At 35.9% G+C, this 25,585-nt stretch overlaps 1 long non-coding RNA gene across 2 annotated transcripts in view; it reads right to left on the minus strand.

The window, feature by feature from the left end:
• LOC129145276 (uncharacterized) overlaps window positions 1–25,585 on the minus strand; it is a 217,993-nt gene that overhangs the window by 164,947 nt on the left and 27,461 nt on the right. For both annotated transcript variants that reach the window (XR_008550581.1, XR_008550580.1), the window contains exon 3: window positions 23,963–24,172. This is a non-coding gene — a long non-coding RNA (uncharacterized LOC129145276). The remainder of the gene's footprint in view (window positions 1–23,962; window positions 24,173–25,585) is intronic.

Consider the following 25,585-nt stretch of genomic DNA (forward strand, 5'->3'; position numbering starts at 1 on the left):
TTCATTAGCAAATATGTTTGTAGTAATCACAATAGTTAGATATTCCCCAACTCATGTAAAATTAGATAGCTTCCAATATTTTACTCTTACATAAAATGTCTTTTTAGATGTCTCTTAAACAAATGTCAGAAATTCTGGGCAATATTGTCACATCTTTGGTTATTCTTGATTGATATTTTCAAAATGTTCCTTTAATGTTAGTGCTAATTCAGTTTCCTCAGCAATAAAGGAGTTCTATTTTTTGTGCATGCCCACAAATTAGAGTTATAAATTATGTTCACCAACAGGATTTACTATCATAATGATACAAATTTTTCTCAGAGTTAATCTATAAATTAAAAGCAAATCTAGTCAGAATATAAGACTTGTTGGAAATTGATGAATCATCCCTAAATTCAGTTGGCAGAGAAAAGTTTCAAGAACACAACAATTTCAAATGTAATAGTTAAGGATGGGAAATTTTCTACTATATATCAAAATGTACTATCCATTAAAATAAATATATCAGTGCCACACATTGTGAGGTATTTTAACATTTGCCTCCTGAGAGCCAATGGTGACAGGCTGCTACAAAGTCATGCCTGATAGAGTCAAGGACTCTATCGATAGAGTCCTTACAGGATAGTAAGGCAGCTTTGCTCTCAGCATGGGTTCAAGAGGACCCACTATGGCACCCCACCCTCTGTGTCTTTCCAAGACCATGTGCCAACCTGCAGACCATGCTCATCCTCACAACTTTCCTTCAAGTAGCTAGGAAAACAATCTCCATCCTATACTTCCCTTTCTGGAAACCAATATGGACTCTTTAAGAAAGGGTTTCATTCTCAAAAAAAGCAGAATATATCACTGGTGCATATACTCCTGGACCATAGTGATGGCCAGCATGTGATTATTTGCAGGGAGAGTAGACAAAATTTTAAAGCGTGCTGGAAATGCCAAATACTAAGTATCCCTATTCCAATTATGCTTTCAAGGACCAAATAAGTGACCATCAGATGGAACCTGGACCCAGTGAACTCAAATCAGGCCTGGCCTGGGTACCACTTATTTTCTGGCTTGTGAATATCCCCATTCTGTCAGTAAGCCTGCCATGCAATTTAGAGCCCTTCCATAGCAAGTCAATTTGAACTTAATAAATCCTCTGAAATTATTTGAGCGGTCCCTTCTCCCTGTGTATATTTTTTGTGCAAATACATTTCCATAGGTACCCAGGGAGGAAGGGCTGGAGGAGTCATTAACATAGGTAGTTATTTTGTGTTTTAAGATTCTTCCTTTTGAAAACCAGGATACACCTTCATATTCTATTTCAGAGGTCAAGAAATTGGATAGTCATGCTTTATGGATTCCTTTTGGATTTATACTGAACATAAACTATGTTAGCTGCCTACCTAACTTGCCTCTAGGGACACTGTTTCATTAACCATCTTCAAAGTTCTCCACAGGCCTTCTGCCAATTCATCCTTGCTAGTGATGAGATTATTGTGCCTCTTTGTTTCTGATGACTGAGCACTACCAACTGGTCTCCATTATTTTGGAAACATCCCATTGCTACAGTGATTCAATTCATTAAAAGTATCTCTGTCAGTGATGACAAGCAAAGAGAGCCACCTCCTAGGTTCCAAGTGATCTGCTGTCATTTTCAGAACATTTTTTTTTTCTTTTTCTGTGGGTGTGGGTATTTTGTTTTTTTTTAAAGATTTATTTATTTTATACAAGAACCAGGATACAGGCCAGATGTGCGGGAGGGTGAGAGGATTCACCAGAGAGAGAGTAGGGAACAGAACAGGCAGACTGATGAAATACACTGCTGAGGGGAGCAGCGGGTGTGACAGGAGAGGTCTGCCAAGCCATGTGGGACCCTCGCCCGCCCTCCGGGATAGAACCAGCGCTGCAGAGGCTATGGAAAGCTTCCCAGCGTGGTGCTCAACCGCCTGTGCCACAAGGGGAGGCCTGGGTGTGGGTATTTTATAGTGTTTTCATAGAACGTTATCTTCTGATTTTCTGGACTTATGTAACTAACATGCTTCATTCTTTAGAATTTCTATTTCATTTAACAGATCATTGTTTTCATCAACTTTGCAGGAGACATCCTTGTGGTGTCTTCACACTAACTCACAGAGCATTTCAGAGTATTAATTAGTTTTCCTGTATCCTCAGAGAATGCTGCCATATGAAATAAACTCTCCCCACTTCACACAATGTTATGTTCCATATACCTAGTACACTCAGAATACCGTTCTAAGATATACTACCCTGGATTCCTACTGGTATATTTTTATCAGGTGCTACAGCTTTTTGAAGGGTAATAATTTATCCTTTCTCTATTAGGCTTAGCACTTTCTCCATTAGGCATCATTGCAATTCAATTCTATTATGTACATAGAGCAAGAAGGGAAGGTGAGAGCAAATTTTGAAAGGATGCGGGTTTGCTGTTTCCCAAAAGGAAGAAAGAATAGAACAAAGAATAGAACAAAGAATAAATCCTTTTGCAGACTTAGAGGGTTTGGGGACATATTGAAATTCAAGATTTTTAAGTTTATCAATCTAGACATCTCCATCACATTTTGATGGTCCCACTTTGTCCTAGTCAGGGTCCTGATCTTGGCATAGCATACCGGGTTAGAGTAAGAATTTAATGTTCTCTGGCACTCCGGTAGTCTTTAAAATAGTTTTGGTCCTGGTCCTGAGCTTTCTCAACTCCCATCAATAGGAGATTGGTATCTCCTTATCTACTGCCAAAAAGTCTCTCTGGCTTTTACACATAGCTTTTAACTGATTAGCTTTACATTATCTCTCTCACACGCATCAATTAACCCCAATAACAGCCATCCAATTTTATTCTTGTAATTATTAGTTCCCCCATATTTCTCAAATGCCTTCTGCATTTCTCTCACTAATGCAGGGCATAGCAAAGTTTTCCTGTAAAGAGTCAGATAATAAATAGCTCAGATTTTGTGGGCACTACAGTATCTGTAGCAACTACTGTAATATATTGTGGGGTTAAAGCAGTCAGATAATTTTTCATAGCTGTGTTTCAATTGAAAAAAAAATCTTTTTTAAAACACAATGGGTGATGGGCTATAGCTGTCTAGCCCCCACCCTAGTGCATGTACTTCATTTTGTTTATCATCCCAGTCACGATGTGTGAACATTTTAACAGAGTCCACAAACAGCACATTAAGGCTCTTTGTGTTCAACCTTTCAGAGTAATGGATTTCTGTTATCAATGGTTGGGAGATGACCCAGCTCAAACTTCCCACTTATTAGCATTAACTATTCAGACTCCAGTAAACAGACAGTAGGATAGATTAGCACGAATGTATTGAAGATTATGTAAAAAGGAGAAGGCAGTTTTTGAGACATTCTTAAGTGCTTAGTCACTCCTTTAAAAATGTTTGCAACTAGATTTTCCAGAATTGTTCTGAGTTAGAATGAAGGGCCCAGACATTTCATAAAAGCAGATTGTGAAATGAAGGTTGTCCCTGGATTCAGGACATGACTATTGTCAAGGTGACTCTCTTCAGCGTAGGGAGACTGCCAGAGAAGATGGACAGCTGAAGGGTTCAGTCAACAGTGCTCCCTAAAACAAGAGAAACATATCCTAAAAGGAGATCTCAATAGGATATGTAGCTTCCACTAAAGGTACAGTGTCAGACATATGCACAGGTAATGTGTGATAACTCTCCTCGCTCTTCTTGATGTCATGACTAACTCTTACCTCCCTCAGACCTACAGGGGCAACAATTTCCCATAGAAATTTCTCACTATGTAACCCTGCTTCTTGTTCTTTCTTCAGTAACTGGACAGCTTGGGTTCTCAGGATGACTGCTTAGAGATTCCTTTTTCTGATTTTTCATTTCCTATTTCTGGGCCACCACCAGCTCTACTAACTACTGTGAAAGCTATCATTTATATGATAAACTGCTATCTCATATCCTCCTGACTGAACCTAACTGATAACTGTATTACTTATAAGCAATTGTTCAATTTATTCAGTTCCTTTTCTTTTTCCTCCTTCCACATGGTATGATGCACTAATCATGATTAATCCCACTTATCTATACGTAAATTACCAATATCAAAAGCATAGTGTGAACTATACATCATACTTAGATGCATTGAGTCCCACAACCTTTGTGTTCCCACTTTTAGAGACATAGGGTTAATGTGTTTTCAATAGGACACCTCATATCAGTTAGAAGTATGTCTTTATTCTTATTTCATATTGAAGATAAATAGGATTTTGAAAAGGCATATGTAGATATATGGTGAACAACTTATTGGATAATTTGGTCAAACTAGGAAATCCATTCCCCAGTGTGACTTCACTCACATGTATTAGAGTGCGATGTATTAAAGGGAAATGTGCACAAGACTAGAATGTGAACTAGCCATTACTCTGGTCTTTTCACACTCAGAAGAGGTGTCAATGGACAGATTCAGAAGTACATGGTAGATTTCATCACTTTCTGCTATGCATCTATTTTACAATTACTGACCCTGTTGACCTGCAGTGTCATCAAGCCAACTACAGGTACTTGGCTATAGTTCCACAAAACTCATCAGTAGTACAGAAACAACAGCTTCCTCTAGACTTCGATGCATTCTTTCATTATGAAGGATGCTAGACCAGATTTTATCACATGGTGGCAGCAGAGTTCTAACAGGGTAAACCCCATTGCAAAGGACAACAAAGTCTCTGCTTATACCACTGTGCTGACACTCTACTGACCAGAGGCAACACCACCAAGCTTAGTGTCCATCTGAGAAGGGGCACAGAAAGGCATGGACACTCAGTTATCACAGATGTATTTTATATTTATTATATATGCATTTATATTTAGCTTTCATTGTACTCGCATCACATATAGTGACTATTTTTATTTGCATGCAGATTTTAGAATATTTTATTACGTCACTAAATTATAACTTCACTAAATAACCCTACCTCCTTAACATTAAACAAGATGTCTTCTCACTTAAGATTCATAGCCCTTAGCATAGTGTATTTGGCATCACTGATCTTTTATTTTTAAAGAACAGGATCTAAAAATAAAGTGATGTACTATAAAAGTCATACTAAGCTCAACATATGTAATTTCCTATCACTGTTTGAAACACCATTTGAAATAGGTAAATCTATAAGCTATTTACTTGTTGGAGTATTTAACATATGGATAAAGAGGGCAATGTAACTTCTGATACAAAAACAGAAATACGTTTTCTTTTTTTAAATCAGCATTAGAGAAACCACTAAGCTACATGGATTCCCACATTTTAACATAAGGGTTAAAGAATATTTCTTGAATATATAGCTGAAAATGGAAGTTTGATAACATTAGCAAGGCCTTTTTTATACATGCTCATTAATAAATGCCTTATATTGAACAATGAAAACTGAGTCATCTCCAAGGGGATATTTTGGGGATATTTTTCCCACTGCTATCTATTAAAAAAAATCACCATGAAGTTTTTAGACTCAACTAAATGTTCAGATTCAAAAGATAAAGGCAGATATCAGAGTAATCACAAAGATTTAAGAAAGGTACCACCCCTTGCCAGCAGGAAATTGTCAGAGATTCTTTTACCAGAGTCCTGGCAGTGGACATAGCACCCCACATTGGTCAGTATCTCCTGACATCTTTTGAGACAGCTTTAGGGTCCTCTCAAGATACCTGGCCACTGACATTGGTCACTGCAGAAAGGGATGAAGATTTGTGCCTGCTGAGTTTCATAGTTTTTTTCCTGGTTATACACAATATACAAACCAGGGGACAGTTTTCAAACCTAAGTGATGCTGCCTAGCAATTTAGTTTTAATTTTTATTTATATTAGGTTTCCAGGGGAATATAAATAAAGCTCATTTTCTCATGCAACATGGAAAAAAAGGTGTTTATTTCAACCCTATGCTCAGTGTCACATGTTCCCACCAGATTCAGTATAAAATAATTTAGAATTAAAGTCAATTAATGTATATTTCCTTAAATGTGACTTATTTTCCTGAACATAATAGATGGTCCATTTGAATTGTGAAATAGTAATACTAGGTAATACCTAATGTCTTTTGCTAGTGGTGAAAGTGACAGTGAAAAGATGTATCTTTAGAGGATATAGCATGTCATATCAACTATTATCAGGCCTATTCTCCTTGCTCAATATATACTTCATTATCTATTGATCACACTAATCTTGGGGAGAAATTATGAACTCTATTTACTACAGAACCTATTTTTGAGTCAGACTCCAATTTTTCTTTTAAAAGTTGCCATGTTGAGATTTCCAGGTGAAAATACAACCTGACTTACCTACTAATAGATGATTATGACAGAAAATACACTCTATAATTTCTCCTTATCAAGGAGTACCAACGAAGAGTAACAAACTGTTCTCTCCTTATCAATGATTAGGAAAGAAACAGAAAAGTCACCTTCTGATTGTTAAAGAACTCACACAACAGTTTTCTGTCTGAAGATTCTTGTCAACCAACCCAGAAGTTTCAAAAGAATGACCTAAGCTTAGACTACTCCCTCCTTGATCCTTTAGAATCCCCACACACCCTGACCTTGCAGGAACATACCTTGGGTTGCCCTTGTTACAGACTGAATCATGACTCCTATCCTTGAATAAATGCCTTATTGATTACATCAGGGTCTGCTTATTTCTATGTCAAAACTGTGGATAAAGAAACCAAGACTAAAAAGACTGGACACCTGATCTCTAGATAGCTATTACTATCCACATTTTTAGAAATATTCATGAAGTAAAGAGATTATCATAAGTGAAGTGAGCCAGAAGGAGAAAGATAAATACTGAATAGTTTCACTTATACATGGAATATAGAGAAACCAAACAAAGCATCAGACAAAGATGAACTTCAAAACTGACCCTTGAAAGCTGATCAAAGATCTGAGACATCCAAAAGGGGAGCAGGAGGGAGAGGAGAGCACAATGGATTATAGTGAAGAACTGTGGGTGTTTCGGTGGGGGGAAAATTATGGTGACCACACCTGAGGGGAGAAATCCTGTATTGTGACAAGACAAACAGGGATGTAAAATAATGGAGCATCATTAAAAAATACTCATGAAGGGCCTCCCCGGTGGCGCAGCGGTTGAGCGCTGGGTTGCGAAGCTGCCCGCGGCCTCTGCGGCGCCGGTTCGATCCCCGGCTGCTCCCCGGCCACCCGAGGAGGGTCCCACATGGCGCGCAGACCTCTCCTGCCGCCCGCTGCTCCCCTCAGCAGTGTACTTCAGTCCTTCTGCCTGCTCTGCTCCCCGCTCTGGTGAATTCTCTCACCCTCCCGCGCTTCTGACTGTACCCAGTGCATGTAAAAACAAAACAAACAAACAAACAAAATAAATAAATAAAACATGCCTCTATAAAAAAAAAAAAAATAAATAAATAAAAAAATACTCATGAAATAATTTTTTGACAGAGTTGGAAATCAGGTTTTATAAATTTTAATTGACTAATTATAATAAAGTAAAAATCAAAATCAACAAGCAACTATAAACCAGAGACACACTTCGGGGCAAGGGGGAGGGAAGAGGATCAAAACAAGGGAATTGTATGGGGACTATAACCAAGATGAAAATGCATACATTATGCAAAAATAAAAATGATGTAAAAATATATAAAATTGAAAAAGGGGAATAGTTAAATGAAATAGTGAACCAAGCACTATTTTGGGTTTCACATTAAGACATAATCTCTGCTCACTGTGGATTATCTGGAAGTTGTTTATTGACAAGAAGGGACAGGGATTTCTCAAAAGAATGTAAAATAATTATATAAACTGGAATATTTAGCATATTTTGAAATTTTTGGTTGAGGATTTATCAGAGGCAGTAACGCAGTTAGCCGAACAAACCATTTCATACAGGACAGGATAGTACAAAGTGAGATGTGGTGAGCAATGTGTTTCTCTCTCCCTGGCCCCATCCTTCTTGTTTAATCCTTTGTCTAAAGTATACTGTGACTAACATTTTAAAACCTTAAAAGCCAGACTTCTTGTTTATCTTCTAAGCAATGAAAACTCTCTTCCCTTATGCTGATTTATTTTATTTCCTTCTACTATTTTAAATGAAATGGAATAGTTACAAAATTTGTCCTATTAAGTATTCCTAGTAAGCCCTTGTACTCAAGTTCATGAGTCATCTTTGAATTGCAAATATATTTATTCAAGATCACCATGTTTTTTGCATCTTGTTTGTATGTAGCTTATTTTATGAAAAGTATTAAAAATAAACTTATATTTCAATTTGGTTTTAATTCATTCTCTTTCATCAAATGCTGTTAGCAATTACTAATACTAAACAGCGTCAGTTTATAGTATCTTATGATTGATAGAAATTGGAATGAATCAAATTATGTATATCATCTCATTTTCCCTCAGTTATCTCATATAATATTTACTGCATGGGAATCCATATTCCTTTCATAGTGAATAAGTATGTAGTAAAGTTTCTACCTCACATTCAACACATTTTTATGGATTATGGAATAAAATGAATGGTAGTTTCAATCCTCTTTTTCTTGAACAAACTGTTTTAATTGCACTGATAGACTATAAATCAAATCAAATATTTTAGTAGTATATATAATGGCAGGGGTTTTTATTATTATTGAGACAGCATTGCTTTACAACGCTGTATGTGATTCAGAGTATAGAACATTACCCTTCTGGTGCATGCCACCCTACCACACCCACCGCCATGAACTGACTGCCCTCTACCACAGTCCCTCTGGCTACCTTCCCCACTCCCCTGTCAGCCCCTCTCCCCCTCTGGTAGCCTCACCTCTACAGTCAAGATTTCTAGGGTTTGGCGAAGAGAACATAATGGACTAGAGATGTTTTCATGGTGGGTGCATTCTGGTGACTACATCTGAAGGGGGAGATACTATACTTCGAAAATACTAACAATGATGTAAACCAAGGGTACCTCAATAAAAATTAAGGAAAACATATTTCCTGGGCTTGTTATTGGCTTGGTTTTATCCAATCATTAGTTTTGTTTCTCTATATTCCACACATAAGTGACACTACTGGTATTTGCCTTTATCATTCTGACTTATCTCACTTAGCATAATCCCTTCTAGTTTCAATCATGTTGTTGCAAAGGGCCAGAGTTCATTTTTTTTTTAAATAGCTGAGCAGTTTTCCATTTTTTGTGTATACATATATACCTGTTTTTGTATATTTTAATACAAAGATTGGTTCTAGTTTATGAAATTTTCACCAATTTCAATTAGTAAGGGGATTTCAAATGGTAAGGGATTATTGTGACACAAGTTTCCAGATTATATAGCACCAGGAGGAATTTTGCATGTTATTTTCAATATAAGTAAAAAAATAAGAAAAAATTATGATAATGCTACTACTAACGTCAATACAGCTAAGACATTTGGAAATTGTTGCATCTTATTTTCAACAAGAGATGTTTAAATTAACAAAAACAACTAGGAATTATCATTAAGTGAAAAATAAAACTGAAATTACTTCCAACTGCTTTTTTCATTAGCCAGGAACTAAAGGGAGGGGGGCGGAGAAATTCCCAACAAACTTGACATCAAAAAAAAAATATATATAGTTTACCTTCTAATTTTTATTTCTGCTTCGTTCCTTTTATTTTTGGTTTATATTCTCATGATTTAAGAGGAAAATAATGACCTAGAGGCAAGAATTCCTAGCAGCTAATGCCCAGATGAATAAAATGCCATAGGCCAAGTAAACTGTCATAAATAAAGCAAAGTGAGAGAATGAAATAGAGTACTCTCTCCCAGTGATTGGACAGTTATTGATTCAGACTTGTATGATAGGTAAAGAAAAGAAAGAACCAACACACTGCAAGGTCAAGGAACACTTAAGTTCTTTAGCCACCTCCATTCTAAGGAATATGTCTCTTAACTGTTTCTCTATGAACATTTACATAAATGTTCAGTTGTCACACAGAAATAGAAAAAAAAATCAAATTAAAATATGCAAGTGAATTAGGCAATAAAGGAATAAGATATTTTTACTTTAGAATTTTAGGAGCAATATAATCACATTTTCACATTGTATTTTCAAAAATTGTTTTGAGACATACTCAAAATAAGCACATAAAGTGCTTTAATGTCACATTTTTTATCAGCATGTTCAACAAATTACCAAGTTATGATATCAATCTTTAAGAATAACTTATGTAATCAGGTAATGATTATTCCCTTGTCCAAATATACACGAAAGATAAATGGCATTGCATTAAATTCTTATGCAAGATATGAGGTTTTCTTTTCATTTGAAAATGTAATATTCTATCTTATAACAATCAATAGAAATCCCCTGTCTCTTCATAATGCCAGCACAAGTTGTTGACATCAATATTTTTTTGACATAACATGGTTCACAGCACTTTATATTATTCGGAAGTATAGGATCACATCTCTTCAGATATATGTTATAATCAGTTTTAACTTTACACTTGTAATTGATGACCTTATTACACTGGGCTTTCTCTGACCTTTTTTTCTTTGTCCCATACATGAAAAATGTCACAGGGACTACTATTCTGCTTTTCTATTCTTTTATTCTACTTTTTATGCTGTTCTGTTAGAAATTTTTCTATAATAGATCTTGCCATAGCATATATGTATATAGTAAATTTTTTACTGCTTTCCTTAAGTATAAAATAGGAATATTTTTTGGATTTCTTAATATTGTGCCAAATGTCTAAAACTTTATTTTTTACATAGTAGATACAGTCTAAAAGTGTTACAATAATTACTTTCTAATGTATTCTCCCTTAAGATTTTTTTATATGCTGGATAATAAAAACATCGCCAACAAGTCATATTGTATAGCTGTTTACTTGTTTATTTAATGCTCCAAGACATTAAGGCCTCCCTATTTTGGTCATCCACATTACTTACAGTGAAGCAAATATGGCTTATAAATTTTGCAATGTGATACATGCTATCTGTGATGGTTAATTCAACTTGATTGGGCTATGGAGTACCCAGATAATTGGTCAAACTTTATATGGGTGTCAATCTTAGTAAAAATATTAATTTCATCTAAAATTAAGTGTAAAAGAGACTGCCCTCTAAATGGTGTGGGCCTCCTATGTCCTATGAAGACCTGCACAAGACAGAAAGACTACACCTGCCTTAAGTTAAAAGGAAGAATTCACCAACAAACTGCATGGCTGATTCTACTGGGTCCCAAGCTTGTGGTCCACACTGCAGATTTGGATTTGCCAGCCTCAATAATCATGGGGGCCAATTTCTTACAATAAATCTCACACACATGCATAGCCAGTGGCTGTGCTTCTCCCAAGAACTCTAATAACTATTCTTACTGTTGAAATGTACATTTTTCCCATGAGCATTTTCCTGACTGAACAAACCAACGTGTATATATCTCTGTTTTTTTTTTTTTTTTTTGGAAAGACCTCTGGTTACCACAATCTCAGGTACCTGCATCTAAAAAAATAGTGTCTATTATGGTTCACTGCAACACCACAAAAAAATTGTGATCCTTCAAATATAAAGAGGAGATAAAGTAGTAAATCACCTAGAAATAAAATACTGGTAAGGAAAAAAAGCAAGAATTGGGCCAAGATCTGTCCAACACCAAACTGTTGTTTTTCTCAGTAACATCACTCAACAACCGATCATTCTAACATTTTTTTCTAAATTAACTTAAACATTAAGTCCTCATTTAACATGATGGATAGGTTCTCAGAAACTGCAACTTTAAGAGAAATGCCAAAATGATACCAGGTCCTCAATATCATTTCATTCAACATTGGTCAGGATATTTTTTTTTTCTTTAAGTGTTGAACAAAAGGATGTTATTTGATGGCCTGCTGTATTTGTGATTGAGATTTTTATTCCATGATTTATTTACTTACTTTACAAACACTATCCCAAGACATTATGGAGACTATTTATCAGGCATGTGCCATTCCATTTACTTTAATGGTGGGGACCCTTGTCTTGATGCTGAAATACCTATAATTTGGCTGACTTTCCAGAATAATAAATTTAGTTATGGCAATGTGAATTCTCAGAGAATCTGCTCTTAATAAAGGAATGGCATCAAAAGTATTATTCTTTTTTAAATGGAAGATATTTCCACAATGTGTTTATTCATTACTTGTCTGCATTTTTTGACTCAGATAAAAAAAAAATAGCAATTTATAGGAGCATTGCTTATTTGCATATCTCATTTTAAGCTTTCCTAATTGCCATTGAAATGCTCAGATTGTTTACTAGGCATTTATTTTGTTGAAGAACTTCATTTGCTCAGACATTCTTAATAATAAGACCATTCTCAGATCAACCCAAAGTTGTTATTCAGCTCAACTTTTATTTTCCATAGTGAATTTTCTCAGCCAGCTTCTTTGACATTTGGGAAAAAACAAACAATATATGTATCTATATATCTATATATCCTGTATCAATTTTGAAGTAGTATAAATTGCAACTAAATGACCTCTGAATAGTCTTAATAAAAAATTAAAAAAATTAAATTGTCCTCTATTAATACCTTGTGATATTTTTATAATAAACAGCATAAAGGAAAAATGTGAAATATGGCTACTTATTGAGTTTTGAAGTAACCTGAGTAATTTAATTCTCTAGGTTAATGTAAAGTTTATGTTACAGGAACGATGACTTATCAACTTCTAATAGAAAAGTGCATTGTATTTGAAATTACTAATAATCTTAACACTTAATGAATTGTTGAAAAAGGTAAAATAAGCAATAAAATTTATGAAACATTAAATCAGATGTAAATTAAAAATACATGAAGATAGTCAATTTATAGGGAAACAGAAAAATGATAGCTATTAAGTAATCTTAGGTGGTTGCTTATGGAGGAGAATAAAAAAAATTATCTAGGTTAAAAGAAATGAAAAACAAAACTTTAAAGGTTAATATGATAATATGATGTAATCTGAGGATATAATTAAGTAAACTTAAATATATCACATAGTGAGAGATATTTATGCCCTAGGATATATAAATTGTAACACTGACTTTGGAATTGCCTTATTATTTTTATTTTTATTTTATTATAATTATTTTTAAATTGCCTTATATTTATTTTTATTTTTTATTTTCACGTTAAAACCTAACATGAGGGCCTCTCCGGTGGTGCAGCGGTTGAGCGCTGGGTTGCAAAGCTGCCCAAAGCCTCTGCAGCACCGGTTAGATCCCTGGCTGCTCCTCAGCCACCAGAGGAGGGTCCCACATGGCGCGCAGACCTCTCCTGCCGCCCGCTGCTCCCCTCAGCAGTGTACTTCGGTCCTTCTGCCTGCTCTGCTCCCCGCTCTGGCTCTGGTGAATTCTCTCACCCTCCTGCGCTTCTGACTGTACCCAGTGCTTGTATAAATAAATAAAAATAAATCTTTAAAAAAAAAAAAACATAACGTGAGATCTACTGGCTTAATAAATGTTTTAAGTGCGCAATATAGTGCTAATTATACATTAAATACAATGCAAGATGGATATATACATAGACACACACATTATATAAGATATATGGATACACTATACAATAGAAACTTTACATGCACTGAACATAATCTTCCCCTTTCCTCTCCTTCAAGCCCTGACAATCACCATTATACTCACTGTACTCATTATATTCATTATGCCCCAGTGCTTGTACAAATCTTTTTTTAAAAAAGTAATATTAAAAATAAAATAAGCATTGTATTTGTATAGAAAATGATTCTAAAATTCATTTCTAAGGACAAAAGACCTAAAAGACCCCAAATAGCTAAAGCAATCTTAAAAAGGAACAAAATTAGAAGGATCACACTTCCTGATTTCAAAATGTGTAACAAAGGTAATATAATTAAAATAATATTATACAGGCTTAAAAACATAGTTCAAAGAAATAAAACATGTACATAAGGCTCACTTACCTAAGGGTGTCAGTATAGATAATGGAAACATTGTTGATTACCTGAAGAAAAGTTAATGAAGGCTGGGTGAAATGGATAAAGAAGGTCAAGTCTATGGTGATGGATAGAAACTAGACTTTGGTGTTGATGATGATGCAGAGCGTAAGATTTTACAGAAAGAGAAACAATTATAATGATATATAGCTGGAATTTATATAATGTTGTGAAACAGAATACATGATGGGGAAAGGATAGGATCTTCAACAAATGATGCTGGTAAACTTAGATATTCATGTTTAAAACAATAAAATTGAAACATCAGCTCAAAATGGACTAAAGAGTTAAATCTATAAAACTCCAAGAAAACATAGGAAAACCTTCAGAAAGTCAGTAATGATTTCATGGCAATAACAGAACAGGCAGTTACAGCAAAAACACCAACTGGAACATCAAATTTAAAGTCTGGCACAGCAAAGAAAGCAATGGACAGAGTAAACAGGAAACATATAACTGGGAAAGTGTTTGCAAACCATTTACCTGGCAATATTTATATTTAAAGCATTTGAGGACTCATACAACTGAACAAGAAGAAAGATAACCTTATTGAAAAATGGGCAATGGACTTGAATAAACACTTTCCAAGAAAGACAAACAAGTGACCGCTAACTATCAGGAAAATGCAAATCAGTCACTTTATAACCATGCAAGTTGAAAAATCATAGATTGAAACTTAAACCATCCATTTGTAAAAGATACAGTTTTATTAACAACCCAACAGACAGGATAATCAGATGCAAGGATATATGTGACAGTTTTTTAAGCTATCATGTTTTAATGTTATAAAGTATTGTCATTACTACTCTAATTTTATTCTGTGATGATTTCTTCCATTTGCATATTTCAAGAACTTCCTCACTTGGAATTAAATAACTATTTATGTTTAAGTATCTGATCGCAACAACATTAAAAGGCCCCAGGAAAGAATTCTTGCCTTATAATTATTCTTAATAGTCTAATTATTTAGGATAGTTGGCATTAGTCTTTACCAAACAATTAGCTTAATCTAACTTACATAATTAGTTAAGAATGGGCAGAAATATGAAACATTCCATATTTTCAAGGGGAATTTTTACTGTACAGAGATAACAAGCTGAATTGCCTGCTGGATACTCATTCAAAGCCCTTTGGAAAATTTCAAAATGAGTTATTCTAAGGAATAGAATTATTTAGGCCCACTAATTCTTGTGAGAATTCCTGTTATATCATTTCTACTTCATAAAGATAACAATTAAAAGCTAGTTAATATAGTATTGTTTAATGATGCTTAAGAGGGAAGGAAAGAGTTTCAGGAAAACAAGATTAGTCACTAATTTGAGAAATATATTGAAAAGAGATTCATATACACAGACATATAAGGAATATAAACAGGTTGATAAAAAGGAATTTCCACTAATGGCATTGACAGGATACATGGAGTGAATGAATAGTGAATACAGTAAATGTAAATAATATAAAAACTGTCAGAATGATTTCATTGAGTAACTTCGTAAGAAGAGAATCAGCAAGTTAGGGAAACCGTTTTAGGAAGAAAATATATTATGGGAAATATTTAAGCATATCTATGAACATGTACCAGGAAATAGAGAGGCAGAGTCAAAGAAAGAATGGAGATGATTCACAAAGTGATGTTTTGGGAAATGGGGGGGGGGGTATGCTTATTAAAATAAATGGGACAAGAATTTTCACTTGAGGTATAATTTCTGTCTCCTCTTCAAAGAATCAGGGACTCTATTGACTAGAAGGAAATCAGGATTTCTTTATGGTTCCAGTGTATGGTTTGCCAAAATACTTGGCTGAAAAATTACAAAGATAAGCAAACTTGAAAAAATTCTGTTTTTCATCTAGTCTACAAAAACACCATAGACAGAAAGAAGGCCTTTCAAGTCAATCTGAAATGAATTCATGTTAAAAACAAAATCAAACACCACCACCAGACAACCAAACAACGAACTTAAAGATATGCCAGGGTCAGGGGGCAATGAAAGTTATGCAGTAGCTGGTGCCACTTATGTTTGTGAGATAGTGCCAACTTCATTATAAACAAACATATGGACTGAGGATGAAGACAGGAAGAGATGTCAAAGTTATGACAAACTGTAAATCTAGAGAGAGCCTTTGATAACTATGAGTTGCAAAGACAAAGGATGGTTCTTAATTGACTTGTGCCTGTATAGGTATGGGATTGACTTGAAGTAAGTGGTTAGATTTTGTTTTTATACATGAAAGAGTACCTCACTGGATTTTTGAGTTAATAAGAGAAAAACATTTTTAGACTTTCATGAGGTATATAAAGCAGGCAAACTGAGGTAGAAACTAAGAATTTGTGACATTAAAATTGTTAAAATTGCTCACATGAAGAAGGCCAGAATTAGGGCAATTATAAAGAAAATAGTGCTTAGAGATAATTTATAGTAGCATGTAGCCGTGTAGGAGGTTACGGAACCCACCAGAAGAAATACTGATTCAGAATCACTGCCAGAGACCTCTCCTGTCTCGCCTACTGCTCCCCTCAGCAGTGTACTTCAATCTGTCTGCCTGTTCTGTTCCCCACTCTGTCTCTGGTGAATCCTCTCATGCCTGTGCCCCAGTTCTTGTATGCATAAATAAATCAATCTTTAAAAAAATTACAATCACTGTTAGGCTGTAGTTCTTTCAAAATCAAAATATAACTTTTAACTTTGGGTTATGATAATAAATTACCCTATAAAACTGAAAATAATGCCATTTTAATGATGCAGTTTAACAATAGTTGGTTTTGTTGAAAACTGTGACCTATTTGATTTGCTTTTTTCTTGTACTTTCTAATTTTTTTTTCTGTTCAGAACCTCATCATTTGGCATCCTCACTTGTAAAACTCATTCATTCTTAAATACTGAACTCTAACATCTCATTTCTTACTCAATTAAACATGGATAAACTTTCTCTCATTTGTCTCCCATAGCACTTTAAAGGATACATTAATACATTGTTTATTGGCTCAGTCTCAACAGATCCATTCTCTCCATGACTTTTCATAATCATGAGCATGAATGCAAATGCCAAGACTTAGGGTTTCAAGATACTTTATAATCATCAAAAGCTAACCTCTTTGTGGAGAAAAAGGAACTCTTCTGCACTGTTGGTGGGAGAGCAAACTGGTCCAACCACTATGGAGAGCTGTGTGGAGATTTCTTGACCTACTAAACATAGAGCTTCCATATGATCCAGCAATTCCACTCCTAGGTATTTACCCAAAGGACACAGAAACATCAATTCCAAAGAGCACCTGCACCCCTATGTTTATAGCAGCACTATTTACAATAGCTAAGCTTTGGAAACAGCCCAGATGCCCAAAAATAGATGACTGGATCAAGAAGATGTGGTACATATACACCATGGAATATTACTCAGCATTCAAAAAAGATAAACACATGCAATTTGCAGCAACATGGATGGCGCTGGAAGGGATCATGCTCAGCGAAATAAGCCAAAAAGAAAAAGAAAAATACCGGATGGTCTCACTCATAGCAGGAATCTAGAAAACTTAAATAAGGGACCAGGAAAATGAATAACTATAAAAAAGTGAAAATCAAAATCAACAAAAAACTATGAACCAGAGACACTTTTTGGGGGGTGGGGGGCGGGAGGGGAGGGATTGGGGTCAGAATGGGGGGTTTGCAATTGTATGGGGGAATATAAAAATAAAATTTATTATTTAAAAATTAAAATAAAATTTGAAAAAAAAAAAAGTGAACAATAATGGGGTTAAAAAAAAAAAGCTAACCTCTATAAGCACCAACTTGCAAAGTCTCAATTCTTTTTCCAGTTAAACTAACCTCACAGAATCTAAACGTCTTAGATTTTAAATTCTCAAGGAACACAAATGCATAGGCAAGCATGGCTCTCTTATGCTCAGTTGCATTGTGACATGTATCATTATCTAGAAGCTATTTTCTTATCACACTTAATGCTTTTAAAAAAAGAGCTTCCAGAGACACTTTATGAGGGGAGGGGGGTGGCGGGGAGGGATTGGGGTCAAAATAAAGGGGTTGCAATTGTTTGGGGAATATAAAAATAAAAAAATTTAAATTTAAAAAAAAAAAGATAAAAACCAAAAAAAAAAAAGCTTCCTGTATTATTCTGCATGTTTTGAACTCTTCTATGAGCAACTTGAAGCAACTTGAAGCTATATTGTAGCTTTCCATCACTTCCCACTTCACCATTGTGTGGTGAGAGATGTTTTCCAATTTGACCTCCTCTGATCAGCCTCTACCCGTTTTTTGTAGTCTGTCCTGTAGCTACTTGAAATTAGGCTGAAATGTCCTAATACACAATCTATCTTTAGTATGTGATTTCTTGAGTGCCCATTATTTTACACATAAGCTTTTCACAATTTTGAAACACATGAAAACAACTCTCCATTATCCCAATGTATATTTCAAATTATAACTGCAACTTAAAATAGCTAAATGTATAATCAAGTATGTAATAAGCATTTGAATGCTCAAAAACTGGACTTGCAAGTGTTGTTCAGTAAGATAAGAATTTAATATACTGAACATTAAACAATAAATAGCTCTGATTGTTATTTTTCCCCATGAACAAACCCATCCTTGGATATTTCAAGAATCTTTATAAATATATCTAAACTCTAGGACATGTTAGATTCTGAGAACTTCCTTTCTTCCAAATTAGGCCTAGCTCCTGCTTGGCATATAAATTCCAGTTAATAGAGGCCTTTGTTTCAGAAATTTTGTAGCCTAGTCATTCTTTCCTCTTTCTCAATAGCTCACATTCTGCAGTGATCTTAAAACTTTAAGAAGATTCTTAAAATAATTAATTTATATATTGAACCATAAAGTACTTGCCCAAATATAACTATTACCCCACATTTAATCATAGAGTCACTTTTTATAAGCTCAGACATGGCAGCATGTTAAACCTTTGCTATAGTCTCTCTAAATTGAGACTCCCTTTATACTTTTTTTAAATTTTTTAATTTTATATTAGTATTTTCCAAATAACAGGTATTTATAAATATCAAGGCATTCCCACTACCTTTGTGATGATGGTATTCCCTATGTTTGGGTTTGAAGCTTGTCCAAAACTCGAGAGCTTCTCTGGAAATTTCAGTCCATTTCTTGAAAAACAGACCAAATAGGACTATAGTTCCCCAAAGATTAGCTCTCAGAGTATCATTTTGGTCTATAACTGATGACAGTTACTAAATACCCGGAGCAGAAGGAAACGAGCATTGGAGAGAAATAAAACAGCTCCAGAACCACAGATGTGGGTGAAGCACATGAAGTCTAAACAGATTATCTAGTTCCCAACGGGCCTGGCCCAGGGAAACTACCGATACAGTTTTCCCTTATTTTGACTACCTGGGAGCTTGGGTTCCTGTGAGAAGGAGGGGCTGTTTTCTTTAACCTCAGGCCTTAGCTATTTATGAGTAACCAAAGGACACCTAGACTGAAAGATGACAATCTAGCTCTGTAACACTGAGCAGCTGCCAGGGAACAGCTGCCAGGGAACATTTGTCCTTTGAAATCCATTGAATGCTCTTGATTGCTCTAACTAAAATATTACTTTTGGCAGCGTTAGTTTTCAGTAAATGAAGTGATCACACAAAAAGGAAGAGGCTAAAGGTGAACAAAAAATACATAAAATTTTAACCTGAAAATAGAAACCCTATCACTTTCCTTTCCCAACAAGGTATGGACTTTGAGAACAAAAACTATTTAGCGTTATATAGTTTACCACCTATTGTAATATGATCTCACTATTTTATTTCTGTAGGCTACATCTGGTATTCTAGGAGACTCTTGTCTAGAAAAATAATTTCATTGTCCTCTATAGAAATTTCCTGAAAGATGCATCAGCTCTTCCATAGAAAGAATTAACAAAATAGTATCTATCCTTACTTCCTGTGACTCAAAATATTTACCTTGCTGTGTCCACCATAATAATGAATCAAAATCAAGTCTCTAAAAGAACAGTCTTCAAATTTTCATACAATACACAAAGAAAATCTATATATTTATATATTTTACAAAATATAATGGACACTAACAGGTAGATAGTTAAGAATATGGGTGAGAAATTACAAAAGTACAGCTATAATATACAACAGAGAAATGATACACAATATTATTGGTTTGCACATAATGGAAATATAAGAATATATACATTTGTGTATATATCTATAAAGTCTAATAGAAACAAGCTTATTTAGGCAGCTCTCCTGCCCACCTATGACTACACAGGTGCCTCTTTTTCTCATTTTCCTAATAAACTTGTCCTTTATTTTATTTTAAGATTTATTTATTTATACAAGCACTGGGTACAGAAGTGTGGGAGGGTGAGAGAATTCACCAGAGCCAGAGTGGGGAACAGAACAGACAGACCAATGAAACACACTGCTGAGGAGAGCAGTGGGCGCAGCAGGAAAGGTCTGTGCGCCATGTGGGACCCTGGCCCAGCGGCCAGGGATCGAACCGGCACTGCAGAGGCTGTGGGCAGCTTCACAACCCAGCGCTCAACCGCTGCACCACCAGGGGAGGCATAATGTTGGTGCTGTGGAGGCTGCAGACAGCTTCACACTGCTTTACTCAACCTTCTGCACCACCAGGGAGGCCCTTTACTGAAACTTTTAAATACAATTTGATAGTTTATGACCTATCTTTTGAAGGAAGGTGATAAAGTGTTTAGGGGTATACAAAACACACGAGATAAATAACCCACAGTATTTGAGTCCCAAAATTACTTCCCTCATGAAGTAAATTATACTTAACAACTGACCTTAAATTAAAATTGCTGGAGACATATTTTTTATATACCGTGGTGACAAAGTGCAACACCCATTCATGATAAAAGCCCTTGAAATTCTTGGGATACAAAGAACATACGTCAACATCATAAAGGCCATCTATGACAAGCCAACAGCCAGTATCATTCTCAATGGTGAAAAACTGAAAGCATTTCCATTAAGATCTGGAACAAGACAAGGATGTCCACTCTCACCACTGCTTTTCAATATAATACTGGAAGTCCTAGCCAGAGCCATAAGACAAGAGAAAGACAAAGAATCCAAATAGGAAAAGAAGAAGTCAAACTATCACTATTTGCAGATGATATGATAATATACATAGAGAACCCCAAAAACTCCACAGAAAAACTAATTCAACTAAAGATTTCTTTAATGAGTCTTCAAACCTGAACACTTATCACTCAACTCCCTTCCCTAAGGTGGATGTTTGTTATATTTTATGTCATATTACACATTTTGTAGTGTGTGTTTTCTTTCGACACACACAATGTTTTGAATTTATGGCTAATGGTTTTGCAAAAATTTTTATTTTGTAATAATTATTATTTCTTGAATACTTGAGAAATAATTATTAAATCTTCAATACTCCTAACTTTACCTGACTAATCGAATGCTTTGACTCCTTTACATGGCTATCCCCATGGGCTAGAAAGTGGCTAAAGAAACATGTCAGCACACTACATCTTGAAATCGGAAGTTCTTTTTAAAAACAATTATGAACTTCTGATTCAAACCTAATACTAATAGTTCTTGCTCGATTATTAAAATATGACTTTTAGCCCCTAATGCAAAATGTCTCTCTCAAAACATGGGAGAAAAATGATTCTTAGTATTTTGTTTTCTACCACATTAAATAAATGCAGTGTTTACACTATTACAATGCTACAACTGATGTTCTCACTCTAGCCTTGCTGTCTGAAACCAAGTATTACATTGTCATCACCTGCTCTCCCAAATATCACCTTGGTTGCAATAAACTGATTGAGAGGTAAGTGATGATCTTAGAGACATAGCGATATAGGTGTCAGTTGTCAGGCTACTAATGAAACAAATTTCTTAGGGTCAGATGAATATATATATATATATCAGAAGTATATATATATATATAATATATATATATATAAAAAGACTTTTCAGTTACCACTCCCATCCCCCCTCCCCAACTCAACTACTTCCAGATACTATTCCATGTTTAGACAACTTAACATGATAAATAAAATAGTCTGGTGGGAAATAATTATTTTTTGTTTGCATTTGTTTCTAATAAGCAGGCATTATCCTGAAATAGAATGATTCCTTCCCTCTCTTCCATCACTCCTTTATATGATCAATCAGAACACAGGAAAATTAGTGGAGGACAGCTTGGGGTCAATAACACTAACTAGAGCTCAGGCTAGTGTTATAAGGAGAATAATTAGGGAAGTACTTGGGTAAGAGAACCCAAGATATTGTTTCCTTGGTACCAATCTGACTCATTTTATTCTGTAACATCACTCATAGTTCTTAAAAAATTTAATTTCTTACTTCCATATGACGACAATTTCCCCTTTTAAAGCACTTAGCCCTTTTTTCTTAATACTGACAATGTTATCTCCCAAAACCTTTTCATTAAGCATTATATTCATCTAAAAACCAAAAAAGGCTACTGTGTACCAGCACACAGCCTTCATAAGATGCTCATCTTTGAGGTCAAGGAGCCCTGCTCAACAGCCAAGCTACAGGCGATCGGTGCTCATAACTGGCAACAACAAATGGATTTTAGCCAAGTTCATGCTCCTGTTTTCTCATGCAGTAGTTTAATTCCTTTGTTCTCAAACCCTAGTCGTAAAACTTATAGACTTTGCCCCAGCACCTGATGAGTCTCTGATACCCAGAGAGCTCTCCCTATAGTTCTCTTTACTTGCTATTTTGCTAACCAATAAACCTTAATGTTCTGCCTGCCCTCAGGGATGTCTGAGTCCTCTATTTCAGTGCTAACCAGAGGGTATCAAGACCCCTTTCCTGGGCTTGGGAACAGGGTCCCTCAGTCCACTCCTCTGATTTCCCATGGGCTGAGTAGCAGACAGTGGCTGGTTTGCTCATCTGTGTTGTTGGAGCTTGGATTAGGTTAAGGGGCATGGAGCCCACTCCCTTGTCCAGTGACTACCTCAATAATAAAAAATAGTGGAGAAAAGTTAGTTGTGTCCTCAGTTCACCTGAGTCCTATCACCACTTACTTGGATACCAGGAAAGCACTCAACTCTTCAATAAGTTTCCATGTACTAGTCACAAAGCACCCAAATAATTCCTGCATGATTTTTGATGAACAATTGGTGAAAATTTTCCAGGAATAATAAAATTTGTTTTGAAGTATCATTTGTAAAAATGCTCTGTTGATATCATTTTGGTATTGACTATAGTATAACTGCCTAATTAAAACTATCTAAGTAAATTAACCATACCAAATGCCTAGAACACAGTAAATCTGAGGCGAGTAGGTATGAAACATGTTGATATAGCCAATAAAATTAATATGCACAAGGAAGGAAACAACACTCGATGAGCCTTAAATCAAGTAATCATTTGAAAGGGTTTTTAATTTTGGTAAGGTTTGTATTTCATGGTTAATTTAGCTTAATATATTATTTTAAGCCAGGCTCATTTTCATACTTGCATGCCCCTGCTTGAAACAACATTTATGAGTCAGACCATGGTAATAAAAAAATAATAAAGCCCACGATTTCCCTTTATAATCCGCAAATTAGCAAAGATGCTCATAAACCCCACCGTACAGTACAGTATTTCAGAAAGCAATAGAGATGTACCTGTCAGTTCAGACTCAGTCAGTAATGAAAAAGGCTGCTAAGGCAATGCTGTCATCAGGGATTTGAAAAATCCAAAGGGCTACATCAAATACTGCACTGATGGAAGGATAACAAGCATAGGATAGGGGAGCAAAGCAATCAGGCATTCAGTACAAGGAAGCTTTAACAGTATGTTATACAGACAATCTTCAGAAGGGACTAAAGCATGTCAGAGGACCACTAGCTTCCAATGCACATATAAGGAGTTTGAATGTCACTATTCCGTCCAAACATGTAAAAAACTGAACGACTGAAAAAATCAAACCTTCTGATCTCCCCAAAGAGATGGCAGACATAAGGCAAACAGCTACCCCTCAGACTAAGCTGACAAGTGAATACGGGGGTCATTCCTTACCTTACTGAAGAATGAAGAGTAGAAACTTCCTCAGGAAGCAATGCCACGGTAGGAAAACAGGATCTGTAGTTGAAAAATTGTCACTAACTCGGCATGGGCAACTCTGTGAGATTAAAACTCCAGGCAGACCCAATCTTCGAAGCGTCTCCTGGAGGAGCTTGACCAGGTTCTGGCAATAAATACTGGAGGGAAAATCCCATGTGATTCTGCCTAGGGAGGGGGAGGGGAAACAGCATTTTTCAATACATTAGAGCACTCTTTTAAAACCAAAACCTTCCCTGAGGAGGAACTAGTTAATCAGAACCTAACAGGCTGAGGCTTATCAGAACCTAATTGCCCTGGGGGAAGGGAAATACCAAACTTCTGCCCACTCTAGCCAAGTACTTCCACCTAGGGGAGGAGTAAAAACAAAACAAAAACAACTGAAAATCACTTGTGAAGTTCACAGAACAGAGATAAATCTCACTAAAAAATTGTGACCTAATCACTGGGTTGTAGAACACTTTTCTTCCTCTCACACCTCACATTTCTGAAGGACTATTTATGTCTAGTACATTATAGCTGCCTATCAAGAAAATAATTCCAATGTAAACCAAAGGACAATAACACAACTTGAAAAGACAAAAAAAAAAAGTATCAGAACCAGACATGGTGAGGATGTTGGAATTGTTAGATAGGGAATTTAAAACTGAGACAGGGCAAGCTAGGGTTATTAGGCAGTTTTAGGGACAGTGCAGGAGGGGACCTCTGAAGAATTTAGGGAGGCTTCAGAGATAAGGACAACCAAAGAAATATAACCAATTCCATTGGGAAAAACAAACATGCCAGGACCAAGGACAACATTGTTAATGCTGGTCCTGGTTTCCTTCAGGTGGTAAAGGGAGGCGGAGATTGGAGAAATGGAGAGTGGTTTAATTTATGGTCACATTAGAAGGGCAGCTGTTTAACTTCAATGCAGGGATGCCCATCCAGAGGACTGGGCCATAAAGATAAAGATACAACAAATGGGGAAAGACAGACCTACTAGATAAGGAATGTGAAGATCCCTACTCAGTAGCAAATTCAGTGAGACAGCCGAAAACTGACCAATCACAGAGAGACTGGTAAAGTTTTAGAATAATGAGGGAAAAAAGGTATATATTCCCTGAAACACAATTCCACTTTGGCTTCCTTGCCCCTCCCAGGCCTGGTTCCCTGGCCTGGGAGTCCCACTTTATTTCTGTTCTTTTTCTCCTCAATAAACTTTTTCTTTCTATAAACGAACCTGCCTCTTCTCGCTTGCTTGCCTGAGCGTCTGCGAAGTTCCTGCTGCGGCTTCGTGAGACACCAACCCTGGGGGGTCTAGTGGCTGGGGCTCAGCGCTGCCCTGCAGCCTGAAATCCGATCCCGGCTGGGAGACTAGGCCTGACAATTCCGGTATCAAAACCATCATAGTTAATATGCTAAGGGCTCTCTCTGTAGGGTAAATGAAGATTGCTCAGGCTTTTGTGCTGTTGGCCTCTGGCTATCACCTGCGGCCTCAAAAGCAAGAGGCGCTTTGGAACATGGGCTTGGGGTACACATGCCTGATGGTGGGCACGCCTGAGACTGCAGACTGAGCATATGAGCGTAGCAGAGGACAGA

Source organism: Talpa occidentalis, unplaced genomic scaffold (assembly GCF_014898055.3).
Source record: "Talpa occidentalis isolate TD23 unplaced genomic scaffold, MPIMG_talOcc4v2.1, whole genome shotgun sequence".
NCBI classification, from domain to species: Eukaryota; Metazoa; Chordata; class Mammalia; order Eulipotyphla; family Talpidae; genus Talpa; species Talpa occidentalis.